Source organism: Anopheles funestus, unplaced genomic scaffold (assembly GCF_943734845.2).
Source record: "Anopheles funestus unplaced genomic scaffold, idAnoFuneDA-416_04 scaffold_109_ctg1, whole genome shotgun sequence".
In the NCBI taxonomy this organism is placed as follows: Eukaryota; Metazoa; Arthropoda; class Insecta; order Diptera; family Culicidae; genus Anopheles; species Anopheles funestus.
In genome coordinates this window covers 52,925-70,737 of record NW_026045340.1, presented here as the reverse complement: position 1 = coordinate 70,737, position 17,813 = coordinate 52,925, and the positions used below count along the sequence as shown (strand labels likewise).

General features: G+C 44.0%; 1 long non-coding RNA gene across 1 annotated transcript in view; it reads left to right on the top strand.

The window, feature by feature from the left end:
- The first annotated feature begins 6,852 nt into the window (after nucleotides 1-6,852).
- Nucleotides 6,853-17,813, top strand: part of LOC125774389 (uncharacterized) — a 49,883-nt gene continuing 38,922 nt past the window's right edge. Inside the window, exons 1-2 of the long non-coding RNA XR_007420865.1 lie at nucleotides 6,853-8,248; nucleotides 9,019-11,468. This is a non-coding gene — a long non-coding RNA (uncharacterized LOC125774389). The remainder of the gene's footprint in view (nucleotides 8,249-9,018; nucleotides 11,469-17,813) is intronic.

Below are 17,813 nucleotides of genomic sequence, written 5' to 3'. Positions count from 1 at the left end.
AAAAAAGCTAAGGGGGGAGTAGGGGAAAATTTTCAAAATTTTTAGAATTTTTTTTTTGTCTGTTTTGTATTTAAAGCATTATTTGAGTGAAAAGAAACGTATTTCAATCAGTTGGCATTAAAAAAAAATCAATTTATTTTGTAGGGTTCTACAATTTATTTGCACGTTTCTTATTTGAACTTTTAATTAAGTCACAGTAGATTGGTTGTTCGCACACGTAGGGACTGAAACCGAGAGAGAGCTTGTACGATCGGACACCTAATTTATATCTATCACGATCTCCCTATCGTATTCTCGCTCTTTGGTAAGCTTCCGCTCACGCACCTATCCTTTCTAATGTACCTACGCATTTCTCGCGCTAATCATGTCCTACCCGACTCTCCCGTTAATCGTTTACTGTCTCACTGTATCCTAGTTAACCCTTAATATCGCGGACCTCAAGTGATGGGCAAAATTATAATTACTTTGTATAGGCGAACACCACAGGACTCCCCCCCAGTGACGGAGTTACGATAGAAAAGGAACTGTGAGATTGTTTATCTCTTAATTTGAAATTTCTTTTAGTTATGTGCAAAGCGAACACATTTTCGGTTATTTGTGGTTTTGCCTGTTTTGGAAACACCTTCCATCTCGAAAGCAGGTTTGAGTCGATCAATCGAAATTGATTCATTCTTGTCTTTAATTTTGACCGTGAAAAATTTTCTGCACCGCCGCAGTACCTCGTAAGGTCCTTCATACGGTGCTTGTAAACCCGTTTTTACTTTATCTACCCGTACGAAAACATGTTTACAGGTTTGCAGGGTTTTTGGTAAATAAACCGTAGTTGTGTGTTTGGGTTTTGGTGGATTCGGTTCGATGTACCTTAATGCTTTTTTTACATCCTGAACAAATTCAGGTACGTCCTCAACGGATTTTGCAGCAGATGGTATGAATACTTCGGCAGGAAGTCGCAAACTTTCTCCGTATACCATCTCTGCTGGCGAGCCTCTTAATGAATCTCTGTAAGCCACTCGAATGCCCAACAGTATCAACGGCAATCGAGAAATCCAATGCGCAGTGTCTTCACAGGCTTTTAACGCTCCTTTTAGATGTCGATGGAACCTTTCAACCATTCCATTGGCTTGAGGGTGATAAGCAGTCGTCTTTATGTGATGTGTTCCAAGCAACCTTGTTAGCTCTTCAAAAAGTCTGGACTGAAATTGTCTACCTCTATCCGTTGTTATCGTAGATGGACAACCAAACCGCGGAATATAGTTCCTGACGAATGTTTCAGCTAGTGTTTTAGCTGAAATATCAGGCATCGGGTAGCATTCCGGCCAACGAGTAAAACGGTCCACAATGGTCAGTAAGTAGCTCTTCTCTTCGGATGGTGGCAATGGACCAACGATGTCCATGTGCACGTGTTCAAACCTTCCTTTTGGAATTGGTAATTCTTCTAAAGGCGAGCGAGTATGTCGACAAATTTTGGCTTTTTGGCATCCAATGCATGCACGAGTCCAATTTCCCACGTCCTTGTTCATGGACGGCCAGAAGAATCTTTCGGATACCAATTTGCGTGAGGCACGAATGCCCGGATGCGATAGGTTGTGCAGGCTGTCAAAAGTACATCTCCTTAGAGATTGGGGAACATACAACCTATTCTGTCCGGTTGATGACTCGAATATCAGTGTGTTTTTATCCAATATTAATTTATTTAATTTGAATTTGGAGTTTGCCTCGGAGCCTTGTAATAACTTTTGTAGCTGTTCGTCTTCCTGCTGTTGTTTTGCTATTGTTTCATAAGTGAGGTCTGTGATTCCATTTGTTTCTCCTATTCGGGATAAGGCATCCGCCACTACGTTGCTCTCGCCAGTGATGTATTTTATATCTGTTGTAAATTGTGAAATAAAGTCTAGTTGTCGGCATTGTCTTGGAGATTTTTCCGTTTTTGAAGTTAGGGCATGGATCAATGGTTTATGATCTGTATAAACCGTGAACGATCTACCTTCTAAGAAGTGCCGGAAATGCTTTATTCCAAGAGTGATAGCAAGTAATTCTCTATCGAATGTGGAATACCTCTGTTCCGTGGGCGTCATTGTTTTAGAAAAAAACGCAAGAGGTTCCAAAATGCCTTCACTAATTTGTTGTAACACTGCCCCTACAGCGACATTTGAAGCGTCTGTTGTTAGTGTGTACGTGGCATCACTTTTCGGATGGACGAGCATGGTGGCGTTTGAAAGTTCCTTCTTTATTAGGTTTAGTGCTTGCTCACTCGCATCGGACCATTCAAATTTGGCTTTTTTATTTTTGCTATGGTCTTTTACTGATTGATGCAGGACTCTTAGCTTATCGGAGATGTTGGGAATGAAACGGTGATAATAATTCACCATTCCCAAAACTCTTTGAAGCTGTTTCACCGTGCATGGTGATGGAAAATTTTGAATTGCCAGTATTTTTTCCGACGATGGTCTTATCCCTTTCGCGGAAATAGTGTGGCTAAGGAATTCTATTTCATTCACACCAAGAACGCATTTTGATGGCTTTAGTTTTATATCATGATCCGTTAAACGTTTTAGAACAATATGCAAGTGTTCTAAATGGGATTCACGCGATGAACTAGCTATTAGGATGTCATCTATGTATACAAACACGAAATCTAAATCATGAAAAATATTATTCATGAGACGTTGAAAACATTGGCTTGCATTTCTAAGTCCGAAAGGCATCCTCAGAAACTCAAATAATCCGAATGGCGTGGTTATCGCCGTTTTATGGATGTCTTCCTCGGCAACGGGTATGATGTGATACGCCCGTATAATATCCAACTTTGAAAAGAATTTGCAACCATCCAAGTTCATCGTAAAATCCTGCACGTGGGGGATCGGATAACGATCAGGTATTGTGATGGCATTTAAACGCCTATAATCGCCACAAGGTCTCCAATCTGAATCAGGTTTGGGTACCATGTGTAGCGGTGACGAAGTTGGCGATGAGGATACTCTGCAGATTCCTAGATCTAACATATGTTGAAATTCTGCTTTGGCAATCTTGAGCTTCTTCGGATCCAGACGGCGGGGTTTTGCAAATGGCAAGCTTCCTTTGGTTTCGATATGATGTACTATCGAGTGCCTAACTGGTTTTTTGTAATCTGGTGGATCCCTTAAGGTTGGATATTGTTTAAAAATATCTCCAAATTCGCTTGATTCGATCATCCAGTTTTTAGGTGTTGGTGTATCCACCAAAGCGATGGTTGCGATCGTTTCTTGACCTGTAAAATGATCGATCAACCTTTTTCTTTTTAAATCGACCCACAAATCGTGTTTCGCCAAAAAATCAGCCCCTATGATTGGTCGGTTTACTTCAGCCAGTATAAAACAGTGCATAAACACTCTTCTGAGGCCAAGACTTACTTGTAGCATCTTGGTTCCATAGGTAGCAATAGGGCTACCATTAGCTGCTACTAGTAAATTTTCCGTTTGTTTATTTACTATGCCAAACAGATTGAACGGTAAGACGGACACGTCGGCTCCTGTATCCACAAGGAAAGTGAATTTGGTTTCTTCATCGTCAATGAAAAGACGATAGGAGCCTAATGTTGCTCTCGGGTTGCCCGGCACCGTTGAGCAAATTAGTTTTTTTGCTGCATAAAGTTGCACGGTTTTTGGCACTTTCGTGCTTCTTCACCAAAACGAAAATGAAAATAGCACATAGGGTGCTTTCGAACCTGTGATGGAGTCCTACCACGGTTTCGACTCTGAGATCTGTCTCGCTGTCGTCCTCTATTATTTCCTGTTCTTAGGGAAAGTCTCCTTAGTGTGTTACGTAGTTCAGAAATTTCCTGTCTTAACATCGTAGTTTCATTCGAGGGATTACTTCCCGAGCTTTCACTAGAAGAAACGCCTACGATTGATGATACCGCTCCGGCTTGGGTTGCTTCCCATAGCCTGTCTGCGATTTTAATCAGCTCATTGATTTCTCGGCTTCCGACGGCAATGAGTGCTACTTCGATAGTTTTTGGCAACCTTGATAACCAAAGCTTGCGAATAAGCTCGGAAGTGAGGTTTGCAGAATCGCCGGCCAACTGAACCATGTGTCTATAGAAATCAGACGGACTACGATCACCCATTTGTACATGATACAACAGCTGAGTGATCCGTTGTTCTTCGCTCACATTGAGCCTTTCTAGCAGTTGGCTTTTTAAATATGAGTATGGGTTGGTTGGTAATGGCGTAGTTATTATGTCCATTATTTTTGGCAAAACGTTTTTCGGGAGCACGCTTAGAACATGTGAATATTTCGAGCGTTCCCTTGTAACGTTTGAAACGTCGAACTCAGCTTCCGCTGCCACAAACCATGCGGTTGGAGCGTCTTCCCAAAAACTTGGCAGCTTTGTAGAAATATTTTCAATAACCAAATGAGAATTTTCCGGTTCTATCGTTCTCGCCACCGGTGACGGCGCCGTGGCTTGCACTGGAATTGCACTAGGACCAACATTTTTATCATCACTTTCGTTCTTTGACATTTTTGGGTTTACAAATATTCCCTATCTAATAAAAAAAAAAGTCTGTACCTAATTTTCTCTATTTTGTTTGCACTACTGAATTGTTATTTTAATATACAAAAAAAAATTAAAAAAAATCGTATAATGAAATTGATTGTAATGTGCACGAAGTATACCGTAACAATTATGCATGTATATGTAAATGTATAAAGATAGGCAGATAAAATTTAACGCGGGTGAGAAAACATCTTATGATTTCGGGAATGTTATAAAATTATAAAAATCGAGAAAAATACGTGATAGTAAGAAAATAAAGGAACGAGCTCACCGATGTTGTGGCGTATTGCGGGAGCATCCGGTGGTTACCACGAGGTTCTCAGCCCGTTGTTATCGATGGCGGCTGCGGCGTCGTAGACCATGCAATGCAGATGATGCTGCACCAACAAAAAGAAACTCAAGACGTCATCCACGATGGCTGCTCCGATGAAGGACTTTACACGTCGTCCACGATGGCTGCTCCACGTGGTTTGTCATATAGGAGATCGCGATGGCTGCTCCACGTTGTTCGTCATATAGGAGATCGCGATGGCTGCTCCACGTTGTTCGTCATATGGGAGATCGCGATGGCTGCTCCACGTTGTGCTTAATTTGGCAGATCACGATGCTTCCTCCGTCTTGTCCTTCACACCGAAAAAACTATTACGATGTAGCTCCGGCGTTGTAACGTGTGGCATTCGTTGGTTTTCGGAGGGCTGGCTTCTTCCCGCTTCGTACGACTTCCTCAACGAAAAATAACCCGTGCGAAATTTGCTTTGCGACACTCACAATATGGACTACCGCATGGTTGGGAATGCGGGTTTCACGATGACATTCACACGATGCGTGGCGTTACGGGATTCTCAATAATGATTGTGCACCGTCTAATCTGCGCTGCGCTGCGCCCCCCTGAATGTCTCGTTACACAATGCGTGTGTGTTTGTTCCAGTCCTATAGCTGTAGCGCGATAATATGATGGGACGCGATCCGCCAGAAAGGTTGGATAGTGATGTGCGTTGGCAACGGCGGTTGTCGAATCTTCTATATACCAGCGAAGCACTTAGCACTTGATTGCACCAATCGCGACACTTTTCACCGCGCGCTTCAGATCACGTCGGGGTCACCAATTTGTAGGGTTCTACAATTTATTTGCACGTTTTATTTGATGTACAGTAGAGTGGTTGTTCGCGCACGTAGGAACTGAAACCGAGAGAGGGCTTGTACGATCGGACACCTAATTTATATCTATAACGATCTCCCTATCGTATTCTCGCTCTTTGGTAAGCTTCCGCTCACGCACCTATCCTTTCTAACGCACCTACGCATTTCTCGCGCTAATCGTGTCCTACCCGACTCTCCCGTTAATCGTTTACTGTCTCATTTGTGATCCTAGTTAACCCTTAATATCGCGGACCTCAAGTGATGGGCAAAGATTGTAATTACTTTGTACAGGCGAACACCACAGTGTCTTGGCTAATGTGTCTTGGCTAAGGTGTCTTGGCTAATGTGTCTTGGCTAAGGTGTCTTGGCTAATGTGTCTTGGCTAATGTGTCTTGGCTAATGTGTCTTGGCTAATGTGTCTTGGCTAAGGTGTCTTGGCTAATGTGTCTTGGCTAATGTGTCTTGGCTAATGTGTATTGGCTAATGTGTCTTGGCTAAGGTGTCTTGGCTTAGGTGTCTTGGCTAAGGTGTCTTGGCTAATGTGTCTTGGCTAAGGTGTCTTGGCTAATGTGTCTTGGCTAAGGTGTCTTGGCTAATGTGTCTTGGCTAAGGCGTCTTGGCTTAGGTGTCTTGGCTAAGGTGTCTTGGCTAATGTGTCTTGGCTAAGGTGTCTTGGCTAATGTGTCTTGGCTAAGGTATCTTGGCTAATGTGTCTTGGCTAAGGTGTCTTGGCTAAGGTGTCTTGGCTAAGGTGTCTTGGCTAAGGTGTCTTGGCTAATGTGTCTTTTCTAAGGTGTCTTGGCTAATGTGTCTTGGCTAAGGTGTCTTGGCTAATGTGTCTTGGCTAATGTGTCTTGGCTAATGTGTCTTGGCTAAGGTGTCTTGGCTAAGGTGTCTTGGCTAAGGTGTCTTGGCTAATGTGTCTTGGCTAAGGTGTCTTGGCTAATGTGTCTTGGCTAAGGTGTATTGGCTAATGTGTCTTGGCTAATGTGTTTTGGCTAATGTGTCTTGGCTAATGTGTCTTGGCTAAGGTGTCTTGGCTAAGGTGTCTTGGCTAATGCGTCTTGGCTAAGGTGTCTTGGCTAATGTGTCTTGGCTAAGGTGTCTTGGCTAAGGTGTCTTGGCTAAGGTGTCTTGGCTAAGGTGTCTTGGCTAATGTGTCTTTTCTAAGGTGTCTTGGCTTAGGTGTCTTGGCTAAGGTGTCTTGGCTAATGCGTCTTGGCTAAGGTGTCTTGGCTAAGGTGTCTTGGCTAAGGTGTCTTGGCTAATGTGTCTTGGCTAATGTGTCTTGGCTAAGGTGTCTTGGCTAAGGTGTCTTGGCTAAGGTGTCTTGGCTAATGTGTCTTGGCTAAGGTGTCTTGGCTAATGTGTCTTGGCTAAGGTGTATTGGCTAATGTGTCTTGGCTAATGTGTTTTGGCTAATGTGTCTTGGCTAATGTGTCTTGGCTAAGGTGTCTTGGCTAAGGTGTCTTGGCTAATGCGTCTTGGCTAAGGTGTCTTGGCTAATGTGTCTTGGCTAAGGTGTCTTGGCTAAGGTGTCTTGGCTAAGGTGTCTTGGCTAAGGTGTCTTGGCTAATGTGTCTTGGCTAATGTGTCTTGGCTAAGGTGTCTTGGCTAAGGTGTCTTGGCTAATGCGTCTTGGCTAAGGTGTCTTGGCTAAGGTGTCTTGGCTAATGTGTCTTGGCTAAGGTGTCTTGGCTAATGTGTCTTGGCTAAGGTGTCTCGGCTAATGTGTCTTGGCTAAGGTGTCTTGGCTTAGGTGTCTTGGCTAAGGTGTCTTGGCTAAGGTGTCTCGGCTAATGTGTCTTGGCTAATGTGTCTTGGCTAATGTGTCTTGGCTAATGTGTCTTGGCTAATGTGTCTTGGCTAAGGTGTCTTGGCTAATGTGTCTTGGCTAAGGTGTCTTGGCTAAGGTGTCTTGGCTAATGTGTCTTGGCTAATGTGTTTTGGCTAATGTGTCTTGGCTAATGTGTCTTGGCTAATGTGTCTTGGCTAATGTGTCTTGGCTAATGTGTCTTGGCTAAGGTGTCCTGGCTAATGTGTCTTGGCTAAGGTGTCTTGGCTAAGGTGTCTTGGCTAATGCGTCTTGGCTAAGGTGTCTTGGCTAAGGTGTCTTGGCTAAGGTGTCTTGGCTAAGGTGTCTTGGCTAATGTGTCTTGGCTAATGTGTCTTGGCTAAGGTGTCTTGGCTAATGCGTCTTGGCTAAGGTGTCTTGGCTTAGGTGTCTTGGCTAAGGTGTCTTGGCTAAGGTGTCTCGGCTAAGGTGTCTTGGCTAATGTGTCTTGGCTAATGTGTCTTGGCTAAGGTGTCTTGGCTAATGTGTCTTGGCTAATGTGTCTTGGCTAATGTGTCTTGGCTAATGTGTCTTGGCTAATGTGTCTTGGCTAATGTGTCTTGGCTAAGGTGTCTTGGCTAATGTGTCTTGGCTAAGGTGTCTTGGCTAATGTGTCTTGGCTAAGGTGTCTCGGCTAATGTGTCTTGGCTAATGTGTCTTGGCTAAGGTGTCTTGGCTAATGTGTCTTGGCTAATGTGTCTTGGCTAAGGTGTCTTGGCTAATGTGTCTTGGCTAAGGTGTCTTGGCTAATGTGTCTTGGCTAATGTGTCTTGGCTAATGTGTCTTGGCTAAGGTGTCTTGGCTAATGTGTCTTGGCTAATGTGTCTTGGCTAATGTGTCTTGGCTAATATGTCTTGGCTAATGTGTCTTGGCTAAGGTGTCTTGGCTAAGGTGTCTTGGCTAATGTGTCTTGGCTAAGGTGTCTTGGCTAATGTGTCTTTTCTAAGGTGTCTCGGCTAAGGTGTCTTGGCTAAGGTGTCTTGGCTAATGTGTCTTGGCTAAGGTGTCTTGGCTAAGGTGTCTTGGCTTAGGTGTCTTGGCTAATGCGTCTTGGCTAATGCGTCTTGGCTAAGGTGTCTTGGCTAAGGTGTCTTGGCTAAGGTGTCTTGGCTAAGGTGTCTTGGCTAATGTGTCTTGGCTAATGTGTCTTGGCTAATGTGTCTTGGCAAAGGTGTCTTGGCTAAGGTGTCTTGGCTAAGGTGTCTTTACTAAGGTGTCTTGGCTAATGTGTCTCGGTTAATGTGTCTTGGCTAATGTGTCTTGGCTAATGTGTCTTGGCTAAGGTGTCTTGGCTAATGTGTCTTGGCTAAGGTGTCTTGGCTAATGTGTCTTGGCTAAGGTGTCTTGGCTAAGGTGTCTTGGCTAATGCGTCTTGGCTAAGGTGTCTTGGCTAAGGTGTCTTGGCTAATGTGTCTTTTCTAAGGTGTCTTTGCTAATGTGTCTTGGCTAAGGTGTCTTGGCTAATGTGTCTTGGCTAAGGTGTCTTGGCTAATGTGTCTTGGCTAAGGTGTCTTGGCTAAGGTGTCTTGGCTAAGGTGTCTTGGCTAATGTGTCTTGGCTAATGTGTCTTGGCTAAGGTGTCTTGGCTAAGGTGTCTTGGCTAAGGTGTCTCGGCTAATGTGTCTTGGCTAATGTGTCTTGGCTAAGGTGTCTTGGCTAAGGTGTCTTGGCTCATGTGTCTCGGCTAATGTGTCTTGGCTAATGTGTCTTGGCTAATGTGTCTTGGCTAATGTGTCTTGGCTAATGTGTCTTGGCTAATATGTCTTGGCTAATGTGTCTTGGCTAATGTGTCTTGGCTAAGGTGTCTTGGCTAAGGTGTCTTGGCTAATGTGTCTTGGCTAATGTGTCTTGGCTAATGTGTCTTGGCTAATATGTCTTGGCTAATGTGTCTTGGCTAATGTGTCTTGGCTAAGGTGTCTTGGCTAAGGTGTCTCGGCTAATGTGTCTTGGCTAATGTGTCTTGGCTAATGTGTCTTGGCTAATATGTCTTGGCTAATGTGTCTTGGCTAATGTGTCTTGGCTAAGGTGTCTTGGCTAATGTGTCTTGGCTAAGGTGTCTTGGCTAAGGTGTCTCGGCTAATGTGTCTTGGCTAATGTGTCGTGGCTAAGGTGTCTTGGCTAATGTGTCTTGGCTAATGTGTCTTGGCTAATGTGTCTTGGCTAATGTGTCTTGGCTAAGGTGTCTTGGCTAAGGTGTCTTGGCTAAGGTGTCTTGCCTAAGGTGTCTCGGCTAATGTGTCTTGGCTAATGTGTCTTGGCTAATGTGTCTTGGCTAAGGTGTCTTGGCTAAGGTGTCTTGGCTAATGTGTCTTGGCTAATGTGTCTTGGCTAATGTGTCTTGGCTAATGTGTCTTGGCTAATGTGTTTTGGCTTATGTGTCTTGGCTAATGTGTCTTGGCTAATGTGTCTTGGCTAATGTGTCTTGGCTAATGTGTCTTGGCTAAGGTGTCTTGGCTAATGTGTCTTGGCTAAGGTGTCTTGGCTAAGGTGTCTTGGCTTAGGTGTCTTGGCTAATGCGTCTTGGCTAAGGTGTCTTGGCTAATGTGTCTTGGCTAATGTGTCTTGGCTAATATGTCTTGGCTAATGTGTCTTGGCTAAGGTGTCTTGGCTAATGTGTCTTGGCTAATGTGTCTTGGCTAATGTGTCTTGGCTAATGTGTCTTGGCAAAGGTGTCTTGGCTAAGGTGTCTTGGCTAAGGTGTCTTGGCTAAGGTGTCTTGGCTAAGGTGTCTTGGCTAATGTGTCTTGGCTAAGGTGTCTTGGCTAAGGTGTCTTGGCTAATGCGTCTTGGCTAATGTGTCTTGGCTAAGGTGTCTTGGCTAATGTGTCTTGGCTAATGTGTCTTGGCTAATGTGTCTTGGCTAATGTGTCTTGGCTAATGTGTCTTGGCTAATGTGTCTTGGCTAATGTGTCTTGGCTAATGTGTCTTGGCAAAGGTGTCTTGGCTAAGGTGTCTTGGCTAAGGTGTCTTGGCTAAGGTGTCTTGGCTAATGTGTCTTGGCTAATGTGTCTTGGCTAAGGTGTCTTGGCTAATGTGTCTTGGCTAATGTGTCTTGGCTAATGTGTCTTGGCTAATGTGTCTTGGCTAATGTGTCTTGGCAAAGGTGTCTTGGCTAAGGTGTCTTGGCTAAGGTGTCTTGGCTAAGGTGTCTTGGCTAATGTGTCTTGGCTAATGTGTCTTGGCTAAGGTGTCTTGGCTAAGGTGTCTTGGCTAATGCGTCTTGGCTAATGTGTCTTGGCTAAGGTGTCTTGGCTAATGTGTCTTGGCTAATGTGTCTTGGCTAATGTGTCTTGGCTAATGTGTCTTGGCTAATGTGTCTTGGCTAATGTGTCTTGGCTAATGTGTCTTGGCTAAGGTGTCTTGGCTAATGTGTCTTGGCTAAGGTGTCTTGGCTAATGTGTCTTGGCAAAGGTGTCTTGGCTAAGGTGTCTTGGCTAAGGTGTCTTGGCTAAGGTGTCTTGGCTAATGTGTCTTGGCTAATGTGTCTTGGCTAAGGTGTCTTGGCTAATGCGTCTTGGCTAATGTGTCTTGGCTAAGGTGTCTCGGCTAATGTGTCTTGGGTAATGTGTCTTGGCTAATGTGTCTTGGCTAATGTGTCTTGGCTAAGGTGTCTTGGCTAATGTGTCTTGGCTAAGGTGTCTTGGCTAATGTGTCTTGGCTAAGGTGTCTTGGCTAAGGTGTCTTGGCTAAGGTGTCTTGGCTAAGGTGTCTTGGCTAATGTGTCTTTTCTAAGGTGTCTTGGCTAATGTGTCTTGGCTAAACTGTCTTGGCTAATGTGTCTTGGCTAAGGTGTCTTGGCTAATGTGTCTTGGCTAAGGTGTCTTGGCTAATGTGTCTTGGCAAAGGTGTCTTGGCTAAGGTGTCTTGGCTAATGTGTCTTGGCTAAGGTGTCTTGGCTAATGTGTCTTGGCTAATGTGTCTTGGCTAATGTGTCTTGGCTAAGGTGTCTTGGCTAAGGTGTCTTGGCTAAGGTGTCTTGGCTAATGTGTCTTGGCTAATGTGTCTTGGCTAATGTGTCTTGGCTAATGTGTCTTGGCTAATGTGTCTTGGCTAATGTGTCTTGGCTAATGTGTCTTGGCAAAGGTGTATTGGCTAAGGTGTCTTGGCTAAGGTGTCTTGGCTAAGGTGTCTTGGCTAATGTGTCTTGGCTAAGGTGTCTTGGCTAAGGTGTCTTGGCTAATGCGTCTTGGCTAATGTGTCTTAGCTAAGGTGTCTTGGCTAATGTGTCTTGGCTAATGTGTCTTGGCTAATGTGTCTTGGCTAATGTGTCTTGGCTAATGTGTCTTGGCTAATGTGTCTTGGCTAATGTGTCTTGGCAAAGGTGTCTTGGCTAAGGTGTCTTGGCTAATGTGTCTTGGCTAAGGTGTCTTGGCTAATGTGTCTTGGCAAAGGTGTCTTGGCTAAGGTGTCTTGGCTAAGGTGTCTTGGCTAAGGTGTCTTGGCTAATGTGTCTTGGCTAATGTGTCTTGGCTAAGGTGTCTTGGCTAATGCGTCTTGGCTAATGTGTCTTGGCTAAGGTGTCTCGGCTAATGTGTCTTGGCTAAGGTGTCTTGGCTAATGTGTCTTGGCTAAGGTGTCTTGGCTAATGTGTCTTGGCTAAGGTGTCTTGGCTAAGGTGTCTTGGCTAAGGTGTCTTGGCTAAGGTGTCTTGGCTAATGTGTCTTTTCTAAGGTGTCTTGGCTAATGTGTCTTGGCTAAACTGTCTTGGCTAATGTGTCTTGGCTAAGGTGTCTTGGCTAATGTGTCTTGGCTAATGTGTCTTGGCTAATGTGTCTTGGCAAAGGTGTCTTGGCTAAGGTGTCTTGGCTAATGTGTCTTGGCTAATGTGTCTTGGCTAATGTGTCTTGGCTAATGTGTCTTGGCTAATGTGTCTTGGCTAATGTGTCTTGGCAAAGGTGTCTTGGCTAAGGTGTCTTGGCTAAGGTGTCTTGGCTAAGGTGTCTTGGCTAATGTGTCTTGGCTAATGTGTCTTGGCTAAGGTGTCTTGGCTAAGGTGTCTTGGCTAATGCGTCTTGGCTAATGTGTCTTAGCTAAGGTGTCTTGGCTAATGTGTCTTGGCTAATGTGTCTTGGCTAATGTGTCTTGGCTAATGTGTCTTGGCTAATGTGTCTTGGCTAATGTGTCTTGGCTAATGTGTCTTGGCTAATGTGTCTTGGCTAAGGTGTCTTGGCTAATGTGTCTTGGCTAAGGTGTCTTGGCTAATGTGTCTTGGCAAAGGTGTCTTGGCTAAGGTGTCTTGGCTAAGGTGTCTTGGCTAATGTGTCTTGGCTAATGTGTCTTGGCTAAGGTGTCTTGGCTAATGCGTCTTGGCTAATGTGTCTTGGCTAAGGTGTCTCGGCTAATGTGTCTTGGCTAAGGTGTCTTGGCTAATGTGTCTTGGCTAAGGTGTCTTGGCTAATGTGTCTTTTCTAAGGTGTCTTGGCTAATGTGTCTTGGCTAAGGTGTCTTGGCTAATGCGTCTTGGCTAATGTGTCTTGGCTAATGTGTCTTGGCTAATGTGTCTTGGCTAAGGTGTCTTGGCTAATGTGTCTTGGCTAAGGTGTCTTGGCTAATGTGTCTTGGCAAAGGTGTCTTGGCTAAGGTGTCTTGGCTAAGGTGTCTTGGCTAAGGTGTCTTGGCTAATGTGTCTTGGCTAATGTGTCTTGGCTAAGGTGTCTTGGCTAATGCGTCTTGGCTAATGTGTCTTGGCTAAGGTGTCTCGGCTAATGTGTCTTGGCTAAGGTGTCTTGGCTAATGTGTCTTGGCTAAGGTGTCTTGGCTAATGTGTCTTGGCTAAGGTGTCTTGGCTAAGGTGTCTTGGCTAAGGTGTCTTGGCTAAGGTGTCTCGGCTAATGTGTCTTGGCTAAGGTGTCTTGGCTAATGTGTCTTGGCTAAGGTGTCTTGGCTAATGTGTCTTGGCTAAGGTGTCTTGGCTAAGGTGTCTTGGCTAAGGTGTCTTGGCTAATGTGTCTTTTCTAAGGTGTCTTGGCTAATGTGTCTTGGCTAAACTGTCTTGGCTAATGTGTCTTGGCTAAGGTGTCTTGGCTAATGTGTCTTGGCTAATGTGTCTTGGCTAATGTGTCTTGGCAAAGGTGTCTTGGCTAAGGTGTCTTGGCTAATGTGTCTTGGCTAAGGTGTCTTGGCTAATGTGTCTTGGCTAATGTGTCTTGGCTAATGTGTCTTGGCTAAGGTGTCTTGGCTAAGGTGTCTTGGCTAAGGTGTCTTGCCTAAGGTGTCTTGGCTAATGTGTCTTGGCTAAGGTGTCTTGGCTAAGGTGTCTTGGCTAAGGTGTCTTGGCTAAGGTGTCTTGGCTAAGGTGTCTTGCCTAAGGTGTCTTGGCTAATGTGTCTTGGCTAAGGTGTCTTGGCTTAGGTGTCTTGGCTAATGTGTCTTGGCTAAGGTGTCTCGGCTAATGTGTCTCAGCTAATGTGTCTTGGCTAATGTGTCTTGGCTAATGTGTCTTGGCTAAGGTGTTGTAGGGTTCTACAATTTATTTGCACGTTTTATTTGATGTACAGTAGAGTGGTTGTTCGCGCACGTAGGAACTGAAACCGAGAGAGGGCTTGTACGATCGGACACCTATTTTATATCTATAACGATCTCCCTATCGTATTCTCGCTCTTTGGTAAGCTTCCGCTCACGCACCTATCCTTTCTAACGCACCTACGCATTTCTCGCGCTAATCGTGTCCTACCCGACTCTCCCGTTAATCGTTTACTGTCTCATTTGTGATCCTAGTTAACCCTTAATATCGCGGACCTCAAGTGATGGGCAAAGATTGTAATTACTTTGTACAGGCGAACACCACAGGACTCCCCCCCAGTGACGGAGTTACGATAGAAATGGAACTGTGAGATTGTTTATGACTTAATTTGAAATTTCTTTTAGTTATGTGCAAAGTGAACACATTTTCGGTTATTTGTGGTTTTGCCTGTTTTGGAAACACCTTCCATCTCGAAAGCAGGTTTGAGTCGATCAATCGAAATTGATTCATTCTTGTCTTTAATTTTGACCGTGAAAAATTTTCTGCACCGCCGCACTACCTCGTAAGGTCCTTCATACGGTGCTTGTAAACCCGTTTTTACTTTATCTACCCGTACGAAAACATGTTTACAGGTTTGCAGGGTTTTTGGTAAATAAACCGTAGTTGTGTGTTTGGGTTTTGGTGGATTCGGTTCGATGTACCTTAATGCTTTTTTTAAGTCCTGAACAAATTCAGGTACGTCCTCAACGGATTTTGCAGCGGATGGTATGAATACTTCGGCAGGAAGTCGCAAACTTTCTCCGTATACCATCTCTGCTGGCGAGCCTCTTAATGAATCTCTGTAAGCCACTCGAATGCCCAGCAGTATCAACGGCAATCGAGAAATCCAATGCGCAGTGTCTTCACAGGCTTTTAACGCTCCTTTTAGATGTCGATGGAACCTTTCAACCATTCCATTGGCTTGAGGGTGATAAGCAGTCGTCTTTATGTGATGTGTTCCAAGCAACCTTGTTAGCTCTTCAAAAAGTCTGGACTGAAATTGTCTACCTCTATCCGTTGTTATCGTAGATGGACAACCAAACCGCGGAATATAGTTCCTGACGAATGTTTCAGCTAGTGTTTTAGCTGAAATATCAGACATCGGGTAGCATTCCGGCCAACGAGTAAAACGGTCCACAATTGTCAGTAAGTAGCTCTTCTCTTCGGATGGTGGCAATGGACCAACGATGTCCATGTGCACGTGTTCAAACCTTCCTTTTGGAATTGGTAATTCTTCTAAAGGCGAGCGAGTATGTCGACAAATTTTGGCTTTTTGGCATCCAATGCATGCACGAGTCCAATTTCCCACGTCCTTGTTCATGGACGGCCAGAAGAATCTTTCGGATACCAATTTGCGTGAGGCACGAATGCCCGGATGCGATAGGTTGTGCAGGCTGTCAAAAGTACATCTCCTTAGAGATTGGGGAACATACAACCTATTCTGTCCGGTCGATGACTCGAATATCAGTGTGTTTTTATCCAATATTAATTTATTTAATTTGAATTTGGAGTTTGCCTCGGAGCCTTGTAAAAGCTTTTGTAGCTGTTCGTCTTCCTGTTGTTGTTTTGCTATTGTTTCATAAGTGAGGTCTGTGATTCCATTTGTTTCTCCTATTCGGGATAAGGCATCCGCCACTACGTTGCTCTCGCCAGTGATGTATTTTATATCTGTTGTAAATTGTGAAATAAAGTCTAGTTGTCGGCATTGTCTTGGAGATTTTTCCGTTTTTGAAGTTAGGGCATGGATTAATGGTTTGTGATCTGTATAAACCGTGAACGATCTACCTTCTAAGAAGTGCCGGAAATGCTTTATTCCAAGAGTGATAGCAAGTAATTCTCTATCGAATGTGGAATACCTCTGTTCCGTGGGCGTCATTGTTTTAGAAAAAAACGCAAGAGGTTCCAAAATGCCTTCACTAATTTGTTGTAACACTGCCCCTACAGCGACATTTGAAGCGTCTGTTGTTAGTGTGTACGTGGCATCACTTTTCGGATGGACGAGCATGGTGGCGTTTGAAAGTTCCTTCTTTATTAGGTTTAGTGCTTGCTCACTCGCATCGGACCATTCAAATTTGGCTTTTTTTATTTTTGCTATGGTCTTTTACTGATTGGTGCAGGACTCTTAGCTTATCGGAGATGTTGGGAATGAAACGGTGATAATAATTCACCATTCCCAAAACCCTTTGAAGTTGTTTCACCGTGCATGGTGATGGAAAATTTTGAATTGCCAGTATTTTTTCCGACGATGGTCTTATCCCTTTCGCGGAAATAGTGTGGCTAAGGAATTCTATTTCTTTCACACCAAGAACGCATTTTGATGGCTTTAGTTTTATATCATGATCCGTTAAACGTTTTAGAACAATATGCAAGTGTTCTAAATGGGATTCACGCGATGAACTAGCTATTAGGATGTCATCTATGTATACAAATACGAAATCTAAATCATGAAAAATATTATTCATGAGACGTTGAAAACATTGGCTTGCATTTCTAAGTCCGAAAGGCATCCTCAGAAACTCAAATAATCCGAATGGCGTGGTTATCGCCGTTTTATGGATGTCTTCCTCGGCAACGGGTATGATGTGATACGCCCGTATAATATCCAACTTTGAAAAGAATTTGCAACCATCCAAGTTCATCGTAAAATCCTGCACGTGGGGGATCGGATAACGATCAGGTATTGTGATGGCATTTAAACGCCTATAATCGCCACAAGGTCTCCAATCTGAATCAGGTTTGGGTACCATGTGTAGCGGTGACGAAGTTGGCGATGAGGATATTCTGCAGATTCCTACATCTAACATATGTTGAAATTCTGCTTTGGCAATCTTGAGCTTCTTCGGATCCAGACGGCGGGGTTTTGCAAATGGCAAGCTTCCTTTGGTTTCGATATGATGTACTATCGAGTGCCTAACTGGTTTTTTGTAATCTGGTGGATCCCTTAAGGTTGGATATTGTTTAAAAATATCTCCAAATTCGCTTGATTCGATCATCCAGTTTTTAGGTGTTGGTGTATCCACCAAAGCGATGGTTGCGATCGTTTCTTGACCTGTAAAATGATCGATCAACCTTTTTCTTTTTAAATCGACCCACAAATCGTGTTTCGCCAAAAAATCAGCCCCTATGATTGGTCGGTTTACTTCAGCCAGTATAAAACAGTGCATAAACACTCTTCTGAGGCCAAGACTTACTTGTAGCATCTTGGTTCCATAGGTAGCAATAGGGCTACCATTAGCTGCTACTAGTAAATTTTCCGTTTGTTTATTTACTATGCCAAACAGATTGAACGGTAAGACGGACACGTCGGCTCCTGTATCCACAAGGAAAGTGAATTTGGTTTCTTCATCGTCAATGAAAAGACGATAGGAGCCTAATGTTGCTCTCGGGTTGCCCGGCACCGTTGAGCAAATTAGTTTTTTTGCTGCATAAAGTTGCACGGTTTTTGGCACTTTCGTGCTTCTTCACCAAAACGAAAATGAAAATAGCACATAGGGTGCTTTCGAACCTGTGATGGAGTCCTACCACGGTTTCGACTCTGAGATCTGTCTCGCTGTCGTCCTCTATTATTTCCTGTTCTTAGGGAAAGTCTCCTTAGTGTGTTACGTAGTTCAGAAATTTCCTGTCTTAACATCGTAGTTTCATTCGAGGGATTACTTCCCGAGCTTTCACTAGAAGAAACGCCTACGATTGATGATACCGCTCCGGCTTGGGTTGCTTCCCATAGCCTGTCTGCGATTTTAATCAGCTCATTGATTTCTCGGCTTCCGACGGCAATGAGTGCTACTTCGATAGTTTTTGGC